Raw genomic sequence first — 24,678 nt, forward strand, 5'->3', positions numbered from 1 at the left:
GTAGGGGAACTATCCCTCTGTCGTGTTACTAGCACTGAAAGTTCATAGTAGGGGAACTATCCCTCTCTCGAGTAACCCCTACTATGAACTTTCAGTGCTAGTAACACGAGTAATAGAAACGAACTGGACATAGGGACATTCTGCCCGAGCCAGTATAAACCTCATGTTCTCTTAGCACACCATCTGAGCCAGATGCGCAATATTAGAAATTTACTAGTCGATGGCAACTCGAAACACCAACACTTGTTCACTAAGAAAGATGCTAAACCTAGATTAATAAGATGGGTACTTCTACTCCAAGAATTTGACCTTGAAATAAAAGATAAAAAAGGAGTAGAAAATGCTGTCGCAGACCATTTGTCACGCATGCAAGTCACTAACATGTAGGAGTTACCAATAAACGACATCCTATGCGACGACATGCTGCTGAAGGTGATAGACTCCAACCCGTGGTACGCAAACATTATGAATTTCATGGTCACGGGTTACGTACCACCAGGAGAAAACAAGAAAAAGTTGCAAACAGAAAGCAGACGTCACCTTTGGGATGACCTGTACCTATACAGGGTGTGCTCAATGGCCTATTGAGGAGGTGTGTGCCAACGGCAGAAGGAATACAAATCATCGAGAAATGCGATGTAGCACCGTACTGAGGCCACTACGGAGTATTACGCACACAAACCAAAATCTGCAGTGTGGGTTCTTCTGGCCGATGATGTACGAAGACACCAAAGAATTCATCCGAAGGTGTCAAAAATGCCAGCTTCAAGGAAGCATCACCGCTCGCAACGCAATGCCCCTACACTACGACCTACAAATAGAGATATTCGATGTATGGGGCATTGACTTCATGGGACCATTCCCAAAATCCCATGATAGCGAGTACATCCTTGTCGCTGTCGACTACATATCCAAAGGATGTTCCATGGGTGGACGCCTTACCATGCAGAGCTGCTGATGCCAAGCATGCCCGAAGGATGTTCCATGAAGTGATCTTCCCTCGCTTTGGAACACCTAGAATGGTCATAAGTGACGGAGGGTCTCATTTCATTAATAAGACCTTCTGAAACTTTTTGAGGGAGCTTGGAGCAAAGTACAACATTACCACCCCTTACCACCCTCGGACAAGCGGTTAGGTAGAAACTTCAAATAAACAAATCAAAAACATCCTGCAGAAAATGGTCAATGAGATGTGGAAAGGCTGGAAGGACAAGCTACCTAATGCACTTTGGGCATACAGGACAGTTTACAAAACCCCCCTCAGCATGTCACCATACCAGCTCGTTTATAGAAAAAGTTGCCACTTACCAGTCAAGCTAGAGCGTAGAGCACACTGGGCAATAAAGAGCTAGAACATGGATGTAAAACTAGCCAACAAAAATAGACAAAAGCAAATTGCTGAGCTAGAAGAATGGAGGGAGAAGGCTTACCATAGTGCCAAGCTTTATAAAGAATGAACCAATGGCACGATCATCGAATCAAGCAAAAAGAGTTCAAGGAAGGAGATAAGGTACTACTATTCAATTCTAAAGTCAAACTATTCAGTGAAGGAAAACTCCGAAGCAAATGGAAAGGACCGTATATCGTCATCAACACGTCATCACATGGCTCGATCACAATTCAAGATGACAAAGGTAATGCTTTTAAGGTAAACGGTCAATGATTAAAAGTTTTCTTGGAGCCTTCATATAATCCCAGAGAAAAAATAGATGTAATAAAATTAATTGCTTTTAGCAAATTTCCTAACTCAAAATAAGTACATCTCAAATTCAATAAAGATTTTTAGTAGAATCATTGTCTACACTTGTTTTTGTGTTTTCTTTTGTTTACAAATAAGATAGGTAAGAAAACAAGTGTGGGGGAGATGCCACACTCGCCTCCAACTCAGTGCACAAAAAGATCGCCATGTTCAAAACTTCGGTTTGTGCAACTCACTCACTCTCTCCATACTTAGAACAATAATAATTTAAAAATGAACAAATTTTGAGATAAACTGCAAAGTGATTACTCTATCTCCATATCTTCCTATGATTAAAAGTTTGCATACTCTTTATTCTTTGCTAATATTCCTAAAAATTTGTGAACACTTATCATAGGGACCCCATTTTATCTAAGTGATTGACGAATGAGATATAGTAGGATGACATGATGCTTGCTCATTCTTGCAAAGAACTTGGGGTTTATTTTTACAAAACAAAATTCAAAATAGCATGTTCCTTGAATGGCACTCAAATACCTACCAAGGCCATATATGCTCATACAAGACAAAAAACCTTAGACATATGCCTCTTACTTTGTGTTGAGTTTGGTCAAGTTTTGTGACCCCTGTTGAGAGATTTTTCATGCTCCCAAGATCAAAACTCACGTACACGCCACATAAAATAGCAATTCCTACACTGGGAACACGCTAAAACATGTTTCCATCACCCACAAATACATACTCCATCCTCTAAATATGATCTCCCTAGCATATTTCTAGAAAAGAGACAAAAAGGCTATGCAAAAAATAGGACATATGAAGGTCCCAAAGTATTGAAAAAAATATAGGGACACATGAAGGTCCTAAAGTATTAAAAAACATATGGGCACATGAAGGCTCATAAGAAAATAAGCTAGCCATGTCTCAAAAAAAGCTAGAGAAAGAGATCATAACAAATAGAGGAGTATAGTTCCATCAAATTCCACACACTTGCACGGTTTTGATCTAAGAGTATGACGCTTCTCTCCGGTGGGTCCAGAATTTGACTTTACAACATATTCAAGGTAAGTGTGCCACAAATTTTTCATCCCTACCCAAACTCCATATAAGCTTTTAGAAGTAGGATGATCAAAGAGAAAGGCAAACATTCAAAATATGCCTTGGTGAGGAACCACTTACATATTTGAGTGACTTGAGAGAATCATTTAAGGAACAAAAGCTATCTTATTGTTTTCAAAACCATACAGAAACCCAAGTTTCTAAGCAGGAATAGAGTAAGAAGATTTGAATCCAAGCTGATACATTTTTCAATTACCCAAAATAATGTGGTAAACACTTCAAAGTTCACAAGTGCAGGTGAAGCTTGGAATAACTTGTATGCATATGTTATATCAAGGAGATGACCCATCTTAGTCCTTAAACTTTACTCAAAGATGAGAAAAGGGCTAAGTCTGGGGGAGTTTGTTGGTGGTCCTTAACTCATATTTTCAACCGCTAATCTTTACGCAAAATCCAACCAAATAAACACCAAACTTAGTGATAGGGTTTAAAACTAATATCTTTCCACAAGTTTTGGTGAATTATCTTTTTGTAGGATGACTTACATGAAAAGCATGGAAATATGACAAGAATACACAATCACGCAAAGCGCATTTCCATCCTACAAATAGCAAAAGAAGAGAAAGCCCACCTACCTAGCAATTCTGGACCCAAAACGCATAGAGGCCCACTCTAAAAGATCAAAGGAGACCGCACGACGAAACTGGACTTCATGGGCCAACCAGGGTGCGGGCGCACCCTTGGTGGCTCACCTCAGGCCCAACCTTGTCAGATCAGTTCATACCGCCTCTCCAAGGATGGTTCATAGGGTTTCAGCCAGGTTCAATGCACCTAAATGACGGTTTGCACTTTCCATGAGGGGATGAACCATCTTCCACGGACCCCCCTTCTCTCCACCTATAAAAGGAGGCCATCATCTTCTCATTTAAGGACAACACACAACAAGAAGCAAGAAGAGAAGAAGAGCTTCATTCCTACCTAGGCTTTAGCTAGAATTAGAATAGGGAGTGAGTGAGCTAAGAGTTGGAGGAGTACCGGAGTGTCATCTACCTCTACTTCTTGTACTTGACGACCCCTGTACATCGAGTGGACGGAGTGCCAGGGTTGTCAGCTCCCTCTACACTTTTACCTCAACATATCGAATACTACTTGAAGTATAAAGTTCGTGTTTATCTTTGGTCCTAAGTTCTTAAGAAAAGTTATCTTTGATCACTATATTCTTGCGGGTTCGTCGTCCATCCCCATGACGGATACTCTAGTAGAAGGGCCCTGATAAAGATGGATAACCCTTGTATAAGTGCTAGAGTAGTAGTTGATAGCATAGACATGGTGTCTAGGCTAAAGGCTACCTTCGTTTGCCTCGTACTCTAAGATTGAGGGATAGGTGGCAGGTGGTGACAGCCCTGTCCGTCCCTTGTAATCCCCCATGTCTAGGTACATTGTAGACTTGTAGGCCGGCAATGCTTGGCAGACCAAGTGTTATCTGGTGCCCGAAGTAACTCTATAGTGGCAAAGCTATCTTAACTTAGGTTATTTATCCTTAGAAAACCTCACTACCCGAGCTATCTTTCTTCTTATTATCTTACGCGAACTAGCTGAAAGGATCAAGATGCCCAAGAGGGGGGTGAATTGGGCTAATTCTAAATTTCTTTGCAATAATTAAGTCCTATGTTTAGCCCAATTAACCCCTTGTGCCTAGAAAGTGTATCTATTAATCTACCGCACAAAAGTTTAGCAATCTATGTTTCAATCCTACTCTAGCATGGCAATTCTATGAATGTAAATGACAAGGATTGAATTGCTCAAAGTAAATGCTCAAAGTAAATAGAGAAGGAGGAACGCGGTGATGTTTTGCCAAGGTATCAGAGAGTCGCCACTCCCCACTAGTCCTCGTTGGAGCACCCGCGCAAGGGTGTAGCTCCCCCTTGATCCGTGCAAGGATCAAGTGCTCTCTACATGTTGATTCTTTGACACTCCGTCACGGTGAATCACCCACAACCGCTCACAACTTGAGTTGGGTCATCCACAAGCTCCGCTGGATGATCACCAAACTCCCAATCACCACCAAGCCATCTAGGTGATGGTGATCACCAAGAGTAACAAGCACGAACTCTCACTTGACTACGACAAGCCTAATGAGAAGGGTGGATGCACACTTTGCTACTCTTGATCTCACTAATGAGGGCTCTCTTTGGGATTCTCAAATCTCAATCACCTCACTAGGACCTTGCTCTTTTTGGCACTCTCAAAGGTGTTTCTCAGCTGTTGGAATGAGCAAAAGTACCCCCACACATGAATGGAGGAAGTATTTATAAGCATGGCTAAAAATGAACCATTATGTGCCTCTGCGGGGTGACCGGACGCTCTGGTCATATTGACCGGACGCACCGGTCAGTTCACCCCGAATTCCAGTGATCAAGTGGTGACCGGACGATCGGACGCTGTCCGGTCGTGATTTTCCCTCTCTAGAACCTTACTGGAGTCGACCGGATGCTGGGACTCAGCGTCCGGTCATGATTTTCCTTCTCTGGAACTTTACTGTAGTTGATCGGACGCTGGGACTCAGCATCCGGTCACTTCACCTCTCAGCGTCCGGTCACTTCTAGACGACTTCACCTTGATCAAATGAACTGACCGGACTCTGCGCCAGCGTCCGGTCACACCGAAGCCAGCGTTCGGTCAGCATTTGACCCTCCATTCACTTCCAACTTTCGATCATACGTGAATGAAGTTTGCTCCAATGGATCTAAGGGCTTTTTAGGAGCTACCTAGTGCTAGGTTTAGCAAGTGTGCACCACACCTAACTCACTAGACTCACCTAGGTCAAGCTACCCATCTATACCCCCCTTAATAGTACGGCCAAAGGAAAAATAAAGTCCTAAACTACTCTAAGTGTCTCTTCAACTCCAATCGACACTTAGAACTAGTCCATCCTTAACCTTGTCGTTCATCCTTTGAAAACCGAAACGATTTCCATCGTAGGGGCATGACCACCATGATAGCCCAATTAATCTCCATTACTATGACCTAACTTAATTGCCTCTGCAAAACACACGTTAGTCATAGTAATAACGCATTGTCATTAATCACCGAAACCCACTTAGGGGCCTATATGCTTTCACTAGCTAAGAGGCTTTACACATCCGTTCCTTTGAGAAAATACGATACCCTGAATACTTCTGGGTGAAGTTCTACGACGGTATAACCATGCGCTTGACGCTAAGAAATGCCAACACAAGTCCTTAGCAATGGATGAATGATATGTCAATCAACTTTACCTTGCTTTGCTCGAAGGAGAGGCATGTCATATATGGGGGTGCATCAACACCATATTTGAGAAGTTTTATTCCTTAGCTTGCAAAACATCTTCTCATCAAGTGGCTTGGTGAAAATATCGGCAAGTTGATCTTTGGTGCCCACACTCTCAATGCAAATGTCATCTTTTTGTTGATAATCTCTTATGAAGTGATGGTGGACATATATGTGCTTTGTTCTTAAATGTTGAACCGAGTTGTTAGTGAGCTTCACGACACTTTTATTGTCACATAGCAATGGCACTTGTTTAATCATTCAAAGTAGCCTTCATCCAAAGTAATTGAGCACAACAACTACCGGCCGAAATATACTCCGCTTCGGCGGTTGAAAGTGCTACACTATTTTGCTTCCACTACTAGATTTTGACCCTATTGCCACTTGATGCTATTTGCATCACCACAAATTGTGTTGTAATAGGGGTGTGTTTTTGCAATATTTGTCCAAAAAGGTGGTAATAGAGGGACTATGTTGCCACAAAAATTGTGCATTGCAATTTTTATGTTCGGCGTTGCAAGAGGTGAGACCTATAGCAACACTTTTTTTAAAATTGTTGTTATAGGTTAAAAATATTGCTATGATAACATTTTGTTGCATTAGTATCGATTGGCGTTGCAACTGTCTGGTGCTCTTGCAACTATATAGAACAGTGTTGCTATTGCTTGAAATTATTGCTACAGTATTGTTGGGTTGTAATATTTCTCACAGCCATTGCAATAGATAGACCGTGTATTACAACTAAATTTCCAAGGCGATGCAATAGTTCATTGCTATTGCTACAATTTTCTTTGGTTATAATATTTCTCACGACCATTGCAATAGGTAGTTGTTTATTGCAACTAAATATCTAAAGTGATGCAATAGTTTTGCTAATGCCACAATTTTTTGTTGTTGTCATAGAATAGATATGTCATTGCAATATGGTATTCTATTGCAACAATTTTATTTCATAGGCATTTGGGTTCGACAAACTAGCAAATCATAGAATGTGCGCCAACCTCTTGATCTGGTATGTGATCGTGCGGATCCAACATATACGTCTGGTGCCCTACACAACAAACATTGGTGCACTTGATCATCAGGACGTTGCCACCAACCCACGCCATCCACCTCCTACAAGCAATGTTTAGTGAAGCCATGGCCCCAGCCCCCAGCCCACCCATGATCTTGGGCATGCCCCCTCGCGTACTAATAAAGTTGTTCTGATGTCTTAAACTCTCCCATGCAGCCTTGTGTAATTATAATTCAATTTGGTTATGATTGTTAGGAAATTCTAAATTATATATTTGTTGGATGTGATTATCATGAAGTTCTCTGGACAACATGATTTCTTGCACTTTGATTTATAATCTTTGGAAGCAATCCTAAGTAATATAATATTTAAAAACAATCTCCAACTTGGCCAAGTCCACGTTAGGACCCAATTTAGCTCAGCCCACAAATATTTAATAGGAGATTGCCTGTGAGTTGCAATAGGACAAAAAATGCACAAGATGTTTGGTAGCCAAACTAAAATCAAGATTATGATAATTAAATTTGCATGTGTTGTACCAAATCAATGACAAAAATATAATTGATGATGAACTAACACATGATTAAGTGATTAACCAAGTGTTACAAGGTTACAATATTATCACAAACCAACATATCACCGACACCTTAACCCAAAACCAACACATTGAGGTCAACCTATCACTCATCATTGCAAAGATCAACAAGACTTTTTTTTGCTAACCTACTTCGAATCTGCATAGTAAATATACCAGTTCATATATGTACCAGCCACATTTTTTATTCCTAGCCTATAGAATGTCCTTAGGAATAGACCCTCCCACCTCCTGCAGGGCAAGCACTCCATGGCTCTAAAAACGTATCAGTCTGAAAACAAGTTAAATCTATACTACAAACGGAAAAACAAAGAAACAAAAAACACATTAATATTTTGTAGTGCAGTCTGAACATCGCGCTACTTTGAGATTGAACATAGCTTGCATAACACCACCCCGGTGTATCTTATACATGACAATTCATGTAGAAGCAAAAAAAAAAAAACACTGAAAAACATGTGAAGCACTACCCAGACACAAGCTGTATCAAACGTGTGAAGAACATTATGCATCTTAGACAAGACCTGAATCTACTGGATGGAGTAGCTATTTTTTAATGTTAAAAATGGCACTAGAATCCTAGTGTCATGAAATGCTGCAGCTCTATCCTTTGTAGAATGCATGATGTGCTGATGAATCATCTGCAAATTTCATATGGTCTGATAAAACAGTCATATGAATGATATAGCACTGTGTTTGTATATTACAGATAGACAGTCATATAAATGATATGGAGTCCATTTTGGTGTTAGATTTTTCACTCAGCTTCCTCCATGGTATGCACATAAAGTAACTTATGCTATTTTGATCATTTGACTACTATCACATTTTCTGTTTGCAGTGTTTCCTATCCTTCCTGTGATGATTTATTACTACCCCTTGAATCCTCAAATGGTAGTTGGGGCAGTATCCTCATTGTATAGAAGGTTTGCCATGTGTACAGAACCTAGGCATTCGTGCTGCCTTTTTTTCAGAGATTAGAGAAGGATGAGGAATTTCTTCGTCCCCGCTCATGGATTGGGAAATTCTGACTGACGAGCAGCAGAATTTCTTGAGGCCGCTAGTTGCAGCAAGGTACGAGCCTTCATGGGATCATGAGAATCTCATCGTCGTTTTTCATGGCTAAGTGAGCTATAAACCTAAACAAAACAAGGAGAGTTGTTATTTTTCGTAGCTAAGATAACTATAAACCTGAACAAAACATGAAGAGCTGTCATTTTTTATGGTTGAAACAATGATACTTGAATCCATAGTCATTCTAGCTGCCCAAACTAAATAATAATGAAGTTGCCACTTAGTTTAAATTTCAGAAAGTTACCTTTTTATATTTGTGGCTGGCGCCTCTCCTTCCAAAACTCTGAAAGATAAAATTTGTCATGTATGTGACACTTGAATGACATCCCAAGATTTAAACCTCAAGTAGAGATCTTAAGCGATTGAGTAACCAGCCACAATAATAAGTTGTCTGGCTTGATATCACGATGAAGAAACACCCTCGTGTGCATGTACTCTACCCTGGCTATCTGTATGAATTATGAAAACAACAGGAAGGCATTAACTTGGAGAAAATCCACCAAATAAAAATTAAAAGATTTGAGAATTTGCCCATCAATTTTATAGGTATGTTTCCATACAGGTAACAAAAGTTAATAAAAAACAAAAATGATATGACCCGAAAGAGAAACTAACCATCTGATCAGCTGCAATCAATAGGGACGAGGTGTCGGGGCTGGCCAGATGGAGGGCATCTTGATGAGAATCTATGACGACAAGAGTTATAGTCAATTAATTAACCAAATAACTGACTGAATTTTAAATTGGTCAAGAGTCAAGACATTCAATTTTCAAGTCATTAGCCAAGCTCAAGAACATTACAGCAAAGTTGTTGGTATCAAAGTTCTACCAAAGTTTGCAAACTCAGGAAAAGAGAATCAGGTCAGGTACCAAACTAGTTAAGAAATCAAAACCTTTTCTAATCCCAAACATCTTAAAAATAGAATCACCTTTGAATATCAAGTTAGAGCCATCAACACTTATGATCTCTACATCATCCACACCAAATATGCCTTTGAAACCAATATCACAAAGTTGAGCTACCGACAAAAGGTTGAAGTTCAAGCTCTCTACCAGTAGCACATTGGAATACTCAAGTCATTGGATATTGCAATCTTACCAAGACCTTTGACCTTGCCTTTGCCATTGTTACCAAATGTGATACTATCAACCCCATTTCTCTCATTTCTATTGATTGAATTAAACATTCTTGAATCACCGGTCATGTGTTGTGTGCACCCACTATCAAGTACCCAATGCCTTTCTCCGGCTTTATAATTGACCTACAAAAGAAGATCAATTCTTTTTAGGTACACAAACTTGCTTGGGTCCTTGAAGGTTAGTTACTAAGGTTTTGGGCACCCAGATAGCTTTCTTCTTTGAGCTCTCATGAGGTGCACCAATGAACTTAGCCTTCACACCATTGGCACCCTTAACAAGCATGTAACAAGAATCAAATCTAATTGAGGATACATTAGCACGTTATTTCTTGTTCTTGCAATCATGCTCTTTGTGACCAACTTGCTTGCAACTAGTGCAAAACCGACCATTGTTCTTCACAAAACTAGTCTTGTGAGGAGCAAAGGCCATCTTGCCTTTCTTGGGGGTATAGCCCAATCCCTCTTTGTAGATGAAACTTCTTTGGCTAGCCAAGCACATAAGCAAGCGGTCCTCACCACCATAGGGTTTGCCTAAGGCACGAGTGAGATCATTGACCTCCTTCTTGAGGGTCTCATTTTTCACCATTAGGGAGGCATCACAAAGTGAAACCATCACTCAAAGGTGAAGTAGAAGTAGAAGTGCTACAAGAAGGGTTAGTGGGAGCAACAACGATGGGCTTATAAAAAGATTTATCAAGAATATCACATGTTAGTTCCACATCACATGACACAATCACTTGCTCCTTCTTGGATTCCTCCTTCTTGACTTGCTTGAGGAGAGAGGAGTGAGCTTTTTCAAGCTTAGAGTGAGCTTTGCCAAGCTTTTCATGGGCTTCCATTAGCCTCTCATGAGTAGCATTGAGCTCATCAAAGGATTGCTCAATAGATTTGACCTTCTTGCACAATTCTTTGCACTCCATTCTCATTATCTCAAAGCAAGTATGTACTTGCTCACACATGTCCATGAGCTCCTCCTTGGTGTCTTCTCATCATCATCATCATCACTCCTACAATCATCACTTTCATAATCATCATCATCACTCACGTCATATTTTACCTTGGTAAGCTTTGCCATGAGGCATGTCGATAGAGTGTCAAAGAGAGAAGGCTTGTTGTTGATAGCAATGCTTGCAAGTGCCTTCTTCTTGGACTTCTTGTCATCATCACTAGAGTCACTCTCCACCGATAATGCATCACTATCCCATGTCATCACATAGCCTCCACCTTGTTCTTTTGGAAGGTCATTTTCTTCTCCTTCTCTTTCTTCTCCTTCTTTTGCTTCTTCTCATCCTCATCATTGTCACTATTGTAGGGACAATCCGCTACAACATGGTCCAGACTCTTGCACTTGTAGCATCTTCTCACATATTCTTTGCTCTTGTTGTTGTCTCTTCTCTTTCTTCTACCATAGCCCTTCTTCTTCATGAATCTTCCAAACTTGCGCACAAAGAGAGCCATGGCCTCATCATCAATGTTACTAGCATCTTCATCCTCACTTGATTCTTCCTTCTTGGACTTGCCCTTGTTCTTGGATGATGAGCTAGCCTTGAATGCTATACTCTTCTTCTTGTTGTCTTCATCTTCCTTCTTCTCATCCTTGTCAATCCCCTCCCTTTCTACATGGTATGTCTCTTGTGTCATGACATCACCTAGTACTTGGTTAGGGGTTAGTTGCTTCAATCTTCCTCTTATGATGAGCATTCTCAACATCTTAAATCTTAGAGGTGAGCACATCAAGAACCGATGAGAGACATCATCATCATTGATCTTCTCACCCAACGCCTTCAAGTTATTGACAATCACTTGCAATCGATGGAACAACTCTAGAATTCTCTCATCATCCTTCATCTTGAAGCTTGTTAACTTGTCCTTGAGGATATATAGATTGGCACTCTTCACCACTGGTGTGCCCTCATATGTTTCCTCCAATCTCTTCCACACCTCACTAGCTCTCTCACAATCCTTGATTTGCTCAAACACCTTGGAATCAATGGCATTGTAGATGGTGTTGGGAGCCATTGTATTGCATTACTTGTTTGCCTTGTCTTGATTGGTGGGATTGTCGGGATCAAGAATCACATAATCACTTTTGATCACATCCCACACTTGATCATTGATTGAACCAAGATACATCTTCATCTTTCTCTTCCAATAATCATAGCATGTGCCATTAAAGAATGGTGGTTTACCCCCCACATGGTTGAACACAACTTGAGCCATAATTTGACATCGAGGTTGTTAAGCCTTCAATCAAACGGTGACCACGGCTCTGATACCACTTGAAAGGTCCTAATATGGCTAGAGGGGAGTGAATAACCTATTTAAAAATTCTACAAAGCAATAGAGCAATTAATTAGTATCACAAACGCCGTAATGCAACTTTGCTCTAGATCTACAAGGGTTGCAAGCCACCTATCCCAATAATTCAAGTTGCTCTGATCACTAGGCGCACATAAGAGCTAAGCCACTACTAACTAAGCTAGTGTGCTCTCAAAGACTAACTAAAGAGCCACACTAACCAAACTAACAAGCTCTTAAAGACTAACTACACTAAAGAGCTTGGCAACTAGTTTGCAAGAAATGTAAAGGAGTGAGTAGGGTGATTATACTATCATGTAGACGAATGAACCAATCACAAGATGAATACCAATTCAATCACCAGGAGAAATCCAATCATAAGATGACATACGATTTTTCTTTCGAGGTTCACGTGCTTACCAGCACACTAGTCCCCGTTGTGTTGACCAACACTTGGTGATTCGGCGGCTAATAGGTATCACACACCTAGCCCACTATAAGGGTGCTGCAAGAACCTACCCACAAGTGAGGTAACTCAATGACATGAGTAATACACTAGAGTTACCTTTCGACACTCCACCGGGGAAGGCACAAGACCCCTCACAATCACCGGGAGACGACCACAAACATTCACCAACTCGTACCGATGCTCCTCCACTACTCCAAGCTATCTAGGTGGTGGCAACCACCAAAAGTAATAAGAAATCCACAGCCACAACGATCCCCAAGTGCCACTAGATGCAATCACTCAAGCAAATGCACTTGGAATCACTCCCAATCTCACTATGATGATGAATCAATGATGGAGATGAGTGGAAGGTGTTTGCTTAGGCTCACAAGGAAGTATCATAGATGAAAATGTCCAAGAGAGTGAGCCCAAGCCATGCCCCTTCTATTTATGGAGCCCCAAGGACTCAACTAGCCGTTACCTATCGAGGGCTTGACCAGATGCACCCCAGTATCCGATCAGCTAGAGTCCAGTCGCTCTCGGTCATCCACGTGTCCACGTTTGAATCCCGTGCGTTGATCTTCAATGGTCAAAAATGGTCAGCGCAGCTAGTCAACCACCGACCAGACACGCCGCTACAACGCACCTGACGCAGCGCCACACAAAGTTCAGTCGAGTATAGAGAGCATCCAGAGATGATTTTTCATCGACCGAATGCATCCTGTCAGACACGACCGGACGCACGCCAGATTCTAGTCCTCACTACGCTTGGAAACCCTGCCGACATCAGCGTTCACCTGACGCGGCCCCTGGGCATTCGATCTCGCAGCGACACCTACGTCCGTTCGCCACCTCGTGCTACGCCTTCTCTGGACAGCATGACCGAACGCACCCCCTACATCCGAGGCCAACGTCCGGTCGCTTCCCCACGCCCTCGGCCAACTTTGCCAACCCGGCTAAAATTGACCGGACACGGCAGGCAGAGTCCGGTCACTGCCCAACACAAAGTTCGATCACTGCGCTGCTCTTCCTTTTCTTTTTATATCTCCTCAACCGTTTCGCCCTTGCTTCCAACTTGCTAACCTCAAAGTGTAGAACTTGTGTGCACATGTGTTAGCATTTTTCAAAGCATTTTTACAAGGGTCAATGTTAGCACACTAGGTTCCTAAATGCATATGCAAGAATCATGTCACCTAGTGGCACTCTATAACCGCTTAGCCAAAGATTTCCCCTCTTTACAGTACGGCTATCGATCCTAAATGTGATCACACACTCTATAGTGTCTTGATCACCAAAACAAAACCTATTTGATACTTTTGCCTTGATCTCCTTGGGTTTTGTTTTTCTCTTTCTTCTTTTCAAGTTAAGCACTTGATCATCATCACATGTGGCCATCACCTTCACCATGACCATCTTCTAGCTCCACAACTTGGATTGGACTACCTTATCTAATTCACACACTTAGATCAAAGGTTAGTCCTAGGTTTCATCAATTATCCAAAACCAAACTAGGGCTTTCAAGCTTCCTTTGCTTCTTCCTTGCTTTCATGAATGGAAAGGGGGTGTACCCCTCTATTTATACTAGTTGATGTGGGCCCATGAATCCGTGTGATTACCACCTTGAGCCATTGGATCAAACCGCCATAGATTGAAGCTAGGGTGTGGACGCTTCAAAGTTGTGCTTTCATGCATGGGAGCATGCTTGAGATTGTGGGGCACATGTGGGGGTCGGCCGACCTAGGGGGTCAGACCTCTCTCTATCCTATGGGCCTCCCCCTTCGGTGTGGGGCCACCTGGAGGGTTCCTTACTGGATATCTGCTGAGAATTTCCCATTTGAAGTCGGTTCATCTTACGTGTGGGTCCATCAATCCATGGGCATTCATCTCCTACCATTGAAAGAAAACACAAGCTTCATCCACGGGTGGAGATTGGTTTGGGCATGCTTTACTTCGATCATGGCAAGCTTGGAGTGCTTGTGGACCCATAGGGGTGGTCGGCTGACCCCCTATGGTCGGTCCACATGCTCATCTTGCTCATTTGAGCTTAAATCTGCATAGGAATACTCAAGTACATGTGGCACTTGTTATTTGCTAAAATATACTCATGATATGCTTATGTCCCTTTGATCTGAGGCTGTTGACGGTGATTTTGAGTATGTGAAAGTGTGACATTTTCACCATCAACACATGCCACATTAAGAAATGGTCTTTCTGGTAGAGGGATATTTTAAAATTGTTAGAAATTTTATAGGGAATAATGTTGGTCAATGTTCAGGATGGACCATCTTGTTTATTGTGGGTGAATTGTGGATGGGCCAAGGTTGATGTCATGCATTCCCTAAACTCTATTAATTTGCAAAGAACAAACTGCGTTGTTCTTAGCTACACAAACAACTCCCCTACATCGCCTTTTCCACCTGCCTCTATCAGTAGAAGCATTTGGTCAGTTACAACAACTCAACAATCAACAACGGTCACTCCACCTCTCACAGGATAAGGACTGGTGGTCTTACTTTTGGGGATAAAATATCTATAAGTCGACAAATGCATATAGACACAAGCTAAGATTGGACACTCAGTGGTGCATCTAGCTTATAAATGGATTTGGCAATCTTCGTGTCAGAAGAAGCATACGTTGTTTTTTTTTTGCTCTTGTTAAATAAAGGACAAGCTTAGCACATGTGCTCTTCTTAAAGGTGAAATTATGGCTCTACCTTCATTTGATTGTCTTATGCACCCACTAGCAGGAGGAGACTTGTGACCATCTTTTCTTACATTGTCAATTTTTTTTTGAATAAGCTGGTCAAAACTGAATTTAACTATGGATGGATGTTCAAAGTGACCCACCTATTGTTCTAGTGAGCTTCTAAGTGCCAGTTACAGGTCCCTTTTTTCATGAAGATAATCATTCTTCTTACTTTCTTAGTTGGAGTATCTAAAGTGTGTGCAATGACCAAATCTTTCGAGGGGTAAGCCCTTCAATTGCAAGTTTGAAAGCTACCTTCGAGAAATAGTTTGCTCTGGTGCTGCACCAAGCCAAAAAGCAATATCAACAGTTCAGTCAATGGCTAGAGGACCATGTGTAATCTCTTTGGTTTTCTTTTTGATTTTTTTATTTCTTAACTCTCGAATCTTTCTTGTCTTTTTATTTATAATATATATAATAAGTATGGTAAAACCCTCATATTTCCTAAAAATATGCTAAAATTTTGAACTTTTAAAATTTTTACAACAAATTAAAATTTGTTTGCTTGCTTGCATACAAAATCATTTTCAAATATGTTTTTCAAAGCTGGATCAAGATCCACCATATGCATTTTTTTTAGTATTGTATGTTTTCTAGAATTTATTTGTGGCACCAAAAATACTTTCTTAATATCCAGAATCCTTTTTTTTCAAAAATCTCCTTCCATATAAAGGTGAAGTCCTTTTTCCTTTTTTTCCCCTCTTTCCCAAACCAGCCAGCCCATCTCCTCCTCCTTTTTCTATCAGACCCAAATCCTTCTCTCCTTAGCTGTCAGCTGCTAGCAGCCCACTCGACCCGTTGATAGCCCAACAGTGGCAGCAGCCCAACTCGGCATAGCGCATACGTGTCCGCTCCGTGGGCGTCTCGCCGGACTCGGCACAGGTCGCGACCACCGCGTCCGGCCGCTCCGTGTGCGTCTCGCTGGACAGCGTCGTCTTCCTCGAGTCTGGCCCTGTCCTCTGCAGAAGCACACCGCGGTTCCCATCGCCAGCTCAAGCGTCAAGCCCCGCGTGCGATGCGTGGACGATGGCCGCCGCTGCTGCACTGCCGCGAAAACGGGCGATGACAGGCTTTTCCCAGGTGTGAGCGAGGCGAACGACAGCAGCTTGAGCTCCTCATGTATGGCGATGGCGTGCTCCGCCAGTGCTTCTAGAAGTTGAAGAACATATAAGTAGAAAAATAAATTTCTGATTGGCTATGTTGATCTCCTCGTCAATGGTGTGCTGATAGTAGACACATATGCCAGTCCAAAATATAAGTATGAGTATGAGTATCCATATGGATTCTCGGTAGAGAAATAAACTAGAACAATCTAGGCATTGAAGAACACATTAATATTGCATTTTTCTTTTTAATTAATCTGGACTAGTCTTTCTCCTACTATGGACTTCAAATGAGATTATTCTTTTCCTTATCTTTTTCTAAAACCATGCTCTATCATTCATTGTATTTGTTTAGATGTTAATTGTTGTTTCTTAGTTCTTTTGCAAAAAGCTTGTTTACTTTTGCCTAATGGATGCCGTTCCTAGCTCGGCCAGAGGACCTTGAGCAGGACTTCGGATGCGCCATACTTGTACATTCATACATTTTCAATACCACATGCAAATTTGGAACCAAAATTTCAAGTATTAGCCGTTTTGTTGTTTCAAGGTCATGAATAGCTGACATTACCATTCTTACATATAAATTTAAAAGCTCCTTGGTTTTCATATGTGTTTTATTCATCTAAATAATTTAATTGTATTTTTTATCGCTGATATGTTTTTCTAAGAATTTAAATGCATTTATGCCTATTTACTAGAATCACTTGCCATTTAAACTATATTTTCCTAGTTACAATATGCATTTTCTAGAATTTAACTATACCTCTTCTGATTTAAATTCATATGTGTGGTTGAGCTGCAGCGGCCTGACATCATCGTCGTACGGTACGGTATGCGCAGCTCGGGGGTTGCCCTCTATCTAGCACGGTGGCTCTAAGTTGGGGTGCCATCCGCGGCATGTCCTAAAAGCCAGCTGCGCGAACTTTTGTACCCCGACGATGTGAAGTGCCATGACTAAAGGTCGTTCCAACTTAAACTTTATAAAAACACCCTTGAAAACTCTAAACCCTAACCAACATCTCCTTTGGACCATGACTTGAACTCCTGTTAACCACCGCAACCTGATTGGATCACAAATCTCCGTTGTTGACCCTGGCACACAAGGCCTTTATTTTTTTAATCCTTTTTCTACAATGGGCAACCTTGTCAAAATAATGGAAACCCTATGACCTCAACTCTCGATCGATAAGGACCCCAAATCTAGCTAATAACCTTCATAACAACCTTCCAATCAAACTAGGTCATCTCTGGTTAACCCAAATATTTAACCTAAGTCAAATTTCGAAGTTGTCGTCCAGAAAGTGACCTCTTAGCCTCACGTGGTTCCTACAACCTTTATGAGTTGTATTAGAACCCAATTTCAATCTCCTAAATCCAAAGTTCCCAAATTTCATGCTTGGAAGCATTGTATATATATTTTAATCTCAATCTCAACTTTTGAATTTAAATTTTAGAATTATTGATTTGGATATGTGCAGTGGAGACAAAAAAATGAATCATTGTGATTTACAAATGGAGTTGTCATGGTGTTTGCATGGGAATATAGAGAAAAATACAAGAATAGATTATTGGGGACAGGGTATTGGTAATGTGCTAAAGCATATTTCCTGGTAATCCAAAAAAGTGGTACTGAGTCATTCTATTACTAATTTACTATGGGAGTTATATTGAGGGACTGCTGGAGATGCTCTTAGAGCAAGCGCAGCGCAAGCGTATACTATCGTTAGCCTAGGTAAAAAGCTAACCTACATGTAGGAGTAGAGTGACAAGCCACCACCTCCTAATCGCACCCCATCGTAAGCTATACTGGCATAGCTCTCTCTCTCTTCATAACTTTTTTACCTTTATGTTGGGAGCACTTCTTGTCCTCCCATCGCATTCTCTGATAGTTGCTTCTGTATTTTGCCAGGTGAGACATACTCTCTCCATACTTAAAATTCAAGTCATTTTGGACATGATTTAGGATACCAACGAGTGATTAATTAGGGTGCATTTTTTCCGTGTATGCCTGTCGGGGTCACAACATCGGGGTGTCTCAAGGCATCGATTAGTTAACAGTCCAAGTAGCCCACAACATATCAGCTAGCAAAGGCCCGAACGACTGAGACCCAGCTAAGCCAAGCAAACTAGGCCGGACGCTAAGGCCGGGGGCAGCCACGACCCCTCCTTCATGCCTTAGCCGCACGGCGCTCAAAGGGCTCACGACCTCTCCTCCGTCCTGACCCCTAGAAGGAACGAGGAGAGGTCGAGCGCCGCCAAGCATGCCTGCTCTAACAAGAACGAGGACGCCGCACTAACAACGCAAGGACTAAGGGGACAACAGTCACCTCGGTTCAGTCAGACGCCATCCCTATGCTACGCCGCATAGATAAGACAATACCACCCAAAGTGGTGATGACAGGTACGATGACTACCAGCTAGATACGGCCCGATGAGATGAGAGTACGATCCTACCCACTACGGGATGGGATCCACGACGAGCGCCTTGATTTAGAGGCCATCTAGACTGACGAGAACCATGACCCCAATGATAGGGATCGTGGCCCCTCGCTCCCAAAGACAACAAGGCAATCAATGACCTAGGGACGGCAATCAACTCCCATACGACCCCCATAAATCTAGGAGATGATGACGAAGACCATGGCGGAGACCACGTCGCACAGGATGGCTAGCGAACTACCATCATGCCTACAGTGCTGCCATGGTCGGCACAGTAGCACCACGCCACACCATGCCGCGATGTGGCCACAAGACCATGATGACAGCCATGCCCGGACATACTCCACAAGATGGCATATCTTGCAAGCCAAGTTAGCTAGGCCCTCCCTTAGGCTCACGACCCTTTGGTTAGGAGAATATATTGCTTTGTATGCACCCTGGCCCCGAACTCTATATAAGGGCAGTCAGGGCACCCATATTTGGGAGAGAGACATCCTCTACCAATTCATTCATTCTCGATAGTAGTACGGCTTCTAGAATTTTCCCTTCAGGTAGTCCATCTCCTAGCTCTAGCTATCCATCCTGTTTCTCCATTCTTCCACCCCCCCCTTTGTAAGAACTTCAGAGCATTCAAGCAAGAACACACGCACTTGATCTTCTTTAAGACTGGACGTAGGGCTCTGGCCTGAACCAGTGTAAATCCTCATGTCTTTTGGATGCTACCATCATCTTCCTAGAGCAGCGTGGTAATCGAATAAATTTACTAGTCTAGTTTACAAAACACCGACAGTTGGCGTGTGTTGGCGGTCACAAACGATCAAATCCGACCGCCAAATAAAGTCCAAAATAGGAGAAATAAACAAACTTATGACACATATGATTTTACTATTGACATAGTTCCACTTGTATTGGAGAAAACATGTTTTGCAGGACACACATTCGAATACAAGTGGAAAACTAAGCAAAAGGCGCAATTCAAAAAGCGTAATGAAAAAATGTGCAAGAGAAATAAGTATAGAAGCCCACCTACGCAACTTACCTAGACAGAAAACCGACGTAGGAGGGGCCCAGGCCTAGCCACCAGCCCACCTGGGAAAGGCGGTGGCCAGGCAAGCCAGCCAGGGTGTGGCCGCACCCTTGGTGTGCCCACACCCCAGGTGGTGCAACCTAGGCCTAGCCTTCGCAGGCAGTTGCATGGCGGCATGCTTGGTCAGTTTCAGGTGGTTTCCTAATTTACTAAGGCCAAACCGACCATCAGCCACTACAAAAGAGAGGGAGGAGCTCACCATTCAACACACACCAACATTTCGAGCCTCTACCACACTACCCTACTCTTGTACTCTTTTAGCTTTTAGTAGTAGTTTTTGAGCAAGGCAAGAGCTAACAAGGAGGGCTTGGCTCCTTAGAAGAAAGGATCCTTGGTATGAATAATACAATGAGTTCTTCCATAGTCATGCTCTCATACTTACAATATAGCAATGAATATGAACTAGACTATAGTTCTCATGTTATAATCATGATATATGAACTAGTATATAGTTTATGTGTTATGATATTAACATGTAGAACTTTATGATTAATCATTCATATAACTTATATGAGTAGAATTATAGCAAAATTAAGGTGGCGGTTCATCATGCCTTCGGGTGTGCCCAAGTTCTTTACCTGTCGATCCATAGGGTCGGGGACCCAGGGGAATTTGGGTAGTTTCTGTATACGCAAGCATGGTGCTTAGGTATGTGAAAGGTCCTTATTTGGTTTTGGTAATTGAGTGATAATCTAGGTGGACTAATATGTGTTTGAGTGAAATACATAGGTGATTAGTCCACAAGTACATGTGTGTGAGCAACATATGCCATAGAGGTGAAATGGCTTGGACTTGTTGCAAAGCTTAGACATGTGATGATGAAGGAGCTCATTGAACATGAGACATGACATTGAGTCATGTGATCAAGGTGGAGAAGATCAAGACATGACTTGGCTTGATGGACTGGTTGCAAGTGTGAAGGACAAGTTGAGTGATGACTTGGCGCCGATGGACCGAAGCAACAGTGAAGAGCAAGTGAAGTCAAGATCGATGAACCAATACGATCACGTGATGATATGAAGTGGATCATATCATTTGGTGATTGGTTGGTGCTTGTGTTGCAAAAATGATGGAGGAGATGGAATGGAATGCGCAAGGCAAAGGTATAACCTAGGGCATTTCATTCCGCTAGTCATAGGTGTGTAGAGAAGTTGATGACCGGGTTTAGGATAGATGGTCGTAATATTAAGAGGAGCAAACTTGTTTGCATATTGGTCATCTATTGCCACTTGAGCGATCTAACCTTGCATACATGTTAGGATCGAGTGACTAATCCTTTGGGAAATGTTTGTGAAAAGTTAACACACGTGCACAAGTAGGTGAACACTTGGTGGTGCTAGCACATTTGCAAAGGTGTTGAAAAAGGTAAAGAAATAGAGGTGAAACCAGGCTCGGAGTGCTGCCCTGTGGGCACCACCACCCCCTGTCCGGTGCACCGCCACCCCTATGGTGGTGATCGGCTAAGGAGGCCAAGAGCAGCAAGTTGAGGCTAGCACCGCCACTGGTGGTTCGGTGGCACCGCCACCCCTAGGGCGGTGCCCACCTGGACTTGGCTAAGAAGGGTAGCATGGGCGTGGTCACCGGAGTGTCTAGTGTGCACCGCCACGATGAGGATAGTGCAACACCTTGTCACCACTACTGGTGGGGTGGTGCCACCACCCCTTTATTCCCAAAAGCAGCCGAGTGGGGTTGGTCACCGGACAGGTCACCGCCACCCTACGTCCAGTGCCACCGCCACTATTTTTCAGAGAGGGGGTATTTCGGGTGACTGGCTGGGTGGTCACCACCCTCCCTAGAGCGGTGTCACTACCACTATGTCTAGTGCCCCTACGCTAGTCAAACTAGCCATTGGGGTGATCGTTGGGGGCACCACCACCCCTAGGGCGGTGCCACCACCGCCGTGTCTAGTGGGGATCTTTGCTCCAACGGCTCTATTTGTCTTGGGGGTATAAATAGAGGTGGAGCTCAGGCATTTGGTTGGTTGAGCACCTTGGAGATGTGTTGCCCTTGTGTGTGCTTGGTTTGATATGCCTCTAACTTACTTGTTCTTGCGAGAAGTGCGAATCCATTGCGAGTGAGTGATTCTAGTGCGATTTCATCGTGAGGTTGCATGGAGTGGCACTATGTGATCAAGTAGTAAGCCGGTGGTGCTTGTTACTCTTGGAGGTTGCCAACTCCTAGATGGCTTGGTGGTGGTCTCTGTCGAAGCACGCAAAGAAGATTGTGTGGTGCTTCGGAGAAGTGATTGTGAGGGGGATTGTGCTCACCCCACGGGAGCCGCGAAGAGCAACTCTAGTTGAGCGTGTCATTGAGCTACCCTCACTTTTGGGGTAGGTTCTTGTGGTGCCCAATGTGTGGGCTTGGCGGGTCATGCCAATTAGCCATCGAACCACCAAGTGAGCGGTCGACACAATGGGGACTAGTTTGGTGGCAACCAAGTGAACCTCAGGATAAAAATCACCATGTAATCCTTGTCTTCCCATTGGTTTGCATCCCCTCTACACAAGCTTGCAATTACTTTCATATACATTGTGCTTGTGTAGTTGCTCTTATAACTAGTTAGCTTATGTAGCTTGCTAGTTACCTTCTTGCTTGTGTAGCATAGAAGTAGCTCCCTTGCGTGACTAATTCGGTTTGAGTAACATTGTTAGTCACATTGCTTAGTTTGTGTAGCAAAGTAATTTGTGCTCTCTAATTTGGCATTAGTTGCCTTGTTATTGAGCATTGCTAGTGAGCTTAGGAGCTTTGTGCTTTTGCTACTAGCATGTGTAGGAGCTCTTCGGTGCTTTAAGTACTAGTGGCATAGGTTTGTGTGACCTTGCTCCTAGAATTGGTTAGGTGAGATCTAGCTAGCCCGACACCTTTGTTGCCTAGTTAGGATCTTTATAAGGTGCTTGAGAACTTAGATAGAGGGGTATAGTCTTGGCTAGACTGATAGTTTTAATTCCGCATTTGTTTCGGTTAGCCGGCGTGATTAATTTTAGAAAGGACTATTCACCCCACCTCTAGCCTACCATCTCGACCCTACAGTATGGAGAGATAGGTGAATACATTTTCCTACTCTTTGGTTGAGGGGTAGGTGACAGGTGGTGACAGTCCTATCCGTCTCTTGTAATCCCCCACATTTAGGTAGGGTGTAAGAGTCTAAATTGTCACATGAGGTTGCTAGTAGACCAGTACTCAGTGGCCTCCCGACCTATCTTACACTTTGCTCCAGCTCTAATCATGTAATTTGTATGATCATCAATAGTTCTTTGCACGACTATATTAGAACATGCCTGCTGCACTTAGGAACATTCTTTTATTTTTTGTTTTCCTTTTATCCTTGAGGTTGGCCCAGATGTGTGTCCATTATCTTGAAAATATTATTTTTACCCCTGTCATGAACTATGGTCCACTATGCAAGTATGTAATCTTGTTCATGCTCATGCTAGACTCTTACACCTTGCCTTCCTTTGGAAAAAAATAAATAACGATATCTTGAATACTTTTGGGTGAAATGCTACAACGATAGATCCGTGTGCTTGTGAATATTTTTTGTAATCATTTAGAACTATCATAGTTGGTGTTTCTTGGCGGCGGTGCTAAGGTTAACTCAATCTTAGTGACGGTGCTAAGTAATACCAACATGCATTTCTGGCACCATTGCCGAGGATGGACTTAAAACATCCACACTTGGTGATTGCGCTAAGAAATGCTAACAAGCATTTCTGGCACCGTTGCTAGGGAGGGCATAGGTTAAAGAATCTAGTAGGACATGATCATGATCACAGGATGTAATGGTAGCCATAATTTATGTAGGCTAATTCTGCTTGTTTTCTTCCTGTTGTGGATGAAAATAGGATAGTGTATGAGTGGTTTTGACCTGCCAGATAACTACATAGAAAATCCAGAGGCGCCCCTAAGGAAGAACATGTTCCATACTGCTTCTCCCTCCGCTACTCCACCGGCAAGTGAACCAGTCACCCTCGCGCCATTCGCTACTACCGCTGTGGCCAAGACAATCCGTGACTACACCCCCGCTGTTGCCAACGTGCCTATTGGGCGGGAACTAGAAATTTTGAGCTGCGCACTGGCCTAATCATGATGGTGCAGGCGAACCAATTCTGTGGTTTGCCTACCGAGGACACGAATGCGCACCTACAACACTTCCTAGAGTTCTGCAACACCATCGTCATCAAAGACGTCGCACAAGCTAGCATCAGGCTCCGTTTGTTTCCCTTCTCCCTTGTAGGGAAGGCAAAATAGTGGTTTTATAAGGATAAGTAAGCTGTCAGTACGGGGACAAATGTTTCGCCACGTTTCTTGTGAATTTTTTTCCTTGGGCAAAACCAATACCCTGAGAGAGAAAATTTCAAACTTCTAGCAGACCTCATTAGAATCCATCCCCAAAGCATGGGAAAGGCTACAGGATTACATCTAGGCCTACCCACATCATGGAATGGAAAACTAGCTCGTGCTCCAGAACTTCTACGAAGGGTTTACGCCCATGTCGAAGGGGCACGTAGATGCCGCTACTGGAATAGCGTTCCTTTCCCTAACCATCGATGGAGCTACGGCTCTCATCAAGAAAATGGTGGCCAATAAGAGCTGGGGGAGGAACGAAAACAACAAAAGGCATACATACCATGAAGAAGATGAATATGCTTGCCACAAAAATAGATTTG

General features: G+C 42.8%; 1 non-coding gene across 1 annotated transcript; it reads right to left on the bottom strand.

The window, feature by feature from the left end:
• Positions 1-24,347: 24,347 nt before the first annotated feature.
• Positions 24,348-24,454, bottom strand: LOC136468165 (small nucleolar RNA R71). The gene has a single exon (XR_010761702.1). It is a non-coding gene; the product is annotated as a small nucleolar RNA R71 (small nucleolar RNA).
• Between the last annotated feature and the right edge of the window lie 224 nt (positions 24,455-24,678).

This window comes from Miscanthus floridulus, chromosome 7 (assembly GCF_019320115.1).
Source record: "Miscanthus floridulus cultivar M001 chromosome 7, ASM1932011v1, whole genome shotgun sequence".
Classification (NCBI taxonomy): Eukaryota; Viridiplantae; Streptophyta; class Magnoliopsida; order Poales; family Poaceae; genus Miscanthus; species Miscanthus floridulus.